We start from the raw sequence: 4,237 nt of genomic DNA, 5'->3' as shown, positions 1-4,237 counted from the left end.
ATGTGGCACTTGTAGCCAGACTATGGACCTTAAACCCCTTAGTACATCACTGGCAGCAGACCTGTTTAAACAGAAAGTCGCAGGGACTCTGTGTACAATTGTAAAGCTGACTGTCGCAATTCTGGTGGCTCAGCTGCCATCAGATCACTTCTACGGGCCGGTAAAGTTTATTTATGCCTGTGTGCGTGTGTTTGTACTTTTGTGTACAAACCCTAATGCAATAGGCTGCGCCGCTTATGCCCCAGACACCCCCCTGGAGTATGAATCCCGCCTCCCATTCTGTCCTTTATTATAATCCACCACTGCACATATGGCAAAAAAAATAGGTCAATGTTACCAAATCACAAGCATGGAAGACTCGTTGGTGTGAAGAGCTCCTCATGAAAACATGAATTTGAAATGTTGCAAGACGTAGCATCCAGTGTCAACTAACTGAAAAAGATGCCACTTACACTATACGTGCAAAAGTTTGTGGACCCCTAACCATCACACCTATATGAGGTAGATTGACCTCTCATTTTAAATCTATGAGAATTAATGTGGAGTTGGCCTCCCATTTGTGGTTTGACCACCCTGTTGGGAATGCTTTCCACAAGATCTGTGGGAATCTGGGCCCTTTCAGCTAAAGGAACATTTGTGAGGTCAGGTACTGATGTTGGATGAGAAGACCTGGCTCGCAATAAATGTGTTCAGTGAAGGCTACTTGAGTTCCTCCACACCAAACCCATCAAGCCATGTCTTTATGGAGTTGGCTTTGTACACAGGGACACAGTCATGCTGGAACAGAGAAGGGCCTTTACCAAACTGTTACCATAAGTTTGTATGAGCACAATTGTCTAAAATGTCTTCTAACGCAGAAGCATTAACAGTACCCTTCAATGAAATAAAGAGAACTCAATCATTTGGAGAGGAGTCCACATAGGTTTGGCCATATACAGGCAGTCCCCACTAAACACAAGTTGTTAGAATTACAGCCCCAAATAACATACGCCATTACAGAACATAGTACAGGCAGTCCCCGGGTTACGAACATGATAGGAACTGTAGGTTTGTTCTTAATGAGATCCTAATAGGTTGGACTTGATGGACTAATGTCTTTATTCAACCTCAAATACTATGTAACTATGTAACTATGTATGCAAGTTGGAACAGGTACATTTTTTAAGTGTAATCCCTATGGATAGCATAGGGAAGGGTTTACCTCCTGTAAAGTTTGTTTTGCTGTGTGTACCCCTGTTCAGAAAATGTCACCTCACTTTCTGTCCGTGACAATTGGATTTTTGAAAATGTTGGGCTGTTGTGGAGCTTGGTAGCATTACAACTACCCCTGCTGTACAGTAATAGCCTCTGTGTGTAAGTAGGAGTCGTATGTAAGTCGGGTGTATGTAACTCTGGGACTGCCTGTACTATGTTCTGTAATGGCGTATGTTATTTGGGGCTGTAATTCTAACAACTTGTGTTTAGTGGGGTCTAATATAACCCCATAAAAAGTATGTATAGAATGAACTTTAGAGAAATAGAATGTTCACTTCAAGGCAGAGTCCCGACACTAAGAGCTGGGGCTATGAGTGATCTCCATCCTGGGGTAACCTGCAGCTATAAAGACCTGAAGCCTCACGTCACCCAAAACAAGGAAATAGGTTGTATATAGTCAATCCTTTTTCCCTCTGTAGCTATAAATGGCTGCAAGAATTACCGGTTCAGTGACATTGTGTAGTTGTGACATTGTGTACTTCATTCCATCACACATTATTATATTGTTCCCGCAGACCAGCTGCTAGAACTAATATTTCCTGGTATAAGTCTGTTTATACATTCACCGATTTGTGACAGATTGGCTTTAAAGTGGAGCTAGCATCAGACATACAGTATGCTTTCATGCTAAGTGCATGACAAACTTACAGTTATTTATTACCCTTTCACAGAGATCAGGGTACACCTTCTGACAATTTCTTTATCTGATTAACTCCAGAAAGATGGATCCATCTTTGTTCAGGCATCACCATCTACTTCATGTGTTGAGATGCCGGCTCAGAGATGACAGAATCATGCAAATCCTGGTCCCTGTGCAGTTCTGTAAAAGTCAAGCTTGGGTGGTGGTGGTTCACTCTCATGGGATATATTGGAGAGGCTCCAGTTTCCCTTTACTCCAGGGGTAAGGCCTATTACTGGCAGCCATGTGACCTAACTCTTCCGGTAAGAGTCTCCTCTGGGAAGCACCATGTGAGTGATGGATGCTCCTCTGGAATTTTGCATGATCCGATGCAATGAGAGAAACAAAGCAGTTATATGATGGCAAATACAGCCTACTCCCACTTGAATAATGGACAATTAAAGTGTTTGTAAACCAACAAACAAAGAACATACAGCAGCAAACCTCGTGTTCTTGTTTGCATGTTGTGCTTGCTTCTGCATCCTTCATTTTCATTTAAAAACGGCAGTTGAAATGGTCAAAAACATCCAACTTACAACACTGGCTTGCTGGGCTTCCATGTCAGCTCAGCGTTGTCACCGTGTCATACGCACATCCCAGCTAAGACTGCATGCCTCCAATGCCCCCTAACCCCCACCCCTCTGCTCCCCTCTCTTCCCTTCTTCATACTGGTAAATGAACATCTGTTGGGCACTGTGCTCTGTTCCTTGTGGTCATATTAAAGTCAAAAGGTTTTTAAGCTGTTTTAAATGCTTATTAAATCACTTGCAATGGACGCTGCTTCTTGATGTTTGAAAGTTTTAGTTTCCTGTAGAATCAGCTGGTCCTGATATCCTGTTTTAGGGTGACTCCTTTCCTTTGCAGGGTCCTATAAGGGTCCCTTTATGGAACCTATAACATAAAAAAAACACCGGGGTGCCTGTCCTGGTGCAATAAACCTTTTTATTGATAAAAAGGGGTATACAAATTATACTCACAAAAGAAGCAAAGGTTAAAGGCATCAATGGACTGATAGTCCTCAGTGACTATTTCTGCTGTAGAGGTGAATAGGAGAAAAAGAAAGACAACCCAGAAGCTTTGCTTGTCTGCAGAGACACGCAACCACTGCCAAACGCGTTTTCAGGGACAGTCCCCCTTCCCCTATGGAGCCACCCTTGTGTGTGCTAGTAAGCTGTGTGTGTCTTCACAACCACACAGGCACAGCAAGGCAAGACACATCCTTGCTCCCTGCCTTCTTCCTTCCTCACTTCTCTATGCTAGTAGATGGAAGGCTGCTGAAGTGTGCTCTGTCCCTTGTGATCTTGTACTGGACAAGAAGTTCAGGGAAGCCAAGCTGAAAGACTTGGAGATATCCAGACACATGATGACTGTAAGTGTTTGGGCAAAAATGTAAAGAAATGCTTTGCTGGGCGATGTATATTTGTTTGATCTGGATTAATTGTTAAGAACAAAGTTTGAGAGTTGAAGCTACTACTTTAAACCAGAGTTGCCCCTAACAGTACTTCGTTTTCATCACACGATGTGCTCCGTCCGGCAGGTTGATTGACACCCAGCATCACTCAACCCAAAAGACTGAGGAGACTCTGTGGTGGGGCGTCATGGGCCCACCCCTTGACCCTTCATTGACAGTATAAATGGTGCAGAAGTTGATGATGACTTTGCCATGTCAGCATCTTGCTTTCTGCTTTCCTCCCACCACCGGGAGTTAATCAGAAGAAGAAAGGGACCCTGTGGATTACGTGACTGGCCTGACGTCAGGTGGTTTAATTTTCCTGCACCTACTAACTCTGGGTGGACTTGCCCTTTAGGGCCCGCTTTAAAAGTAAAACTTTTCCAAGCCTACTTTCTTTACGTCTGAGATGTAAAGAGACACGAATTGAAAATGTCTTTGAAACCCTGGCTGCTCTATCTCACACAGGAGCTGTCTTACGACTCTCTACTGAGAATAACGAGGGGAACGGTACTTATAAAATATTCATTGCATTTTGTGTAATCCTTTAAGACTAAAATCCAAGCAGATAAGTGCGCGGTGGAGGAGGTAGGACATGAAAAGAGAGCGGCACCGAGGAAAGCAAAAGTGACAATTAAAAGTCATCCGAACAAAAACATTCTTGTTTATCATCACGATGCAAGGAGCGAAGTGATGTTCAAACGCAACCAATCACATAGAAGCTTTTCAGGGTAATGAGAAGAATAGCTAGAAAATAGAAACTACAAGCTGGCCTATATAAAGGAGCTTCTAGTAATAAAAAGATAAATATGTAAGAAAATATGTGCAGTTTATTATTATTTAAGCCCCATTCC

This window comes from Nanorana parkeri, unplaced genomic scaffold, assembly GCF_000935625.1.
Source record: "Nanorana parkeri isolate BGI_ZX_2015 unplaced genomic scaffold, ASM93562v1 scaffold43, whole genome shotgun sequence".
Lineage (NCBI taxonomy): Eukaryota > Metazoa > Chordata > Amphibia > Anura > Dicroglossidae > Nanorana > Nanorana parkeri.
This window is presented reverse-complemented; position numbering follows the sequence as displayed.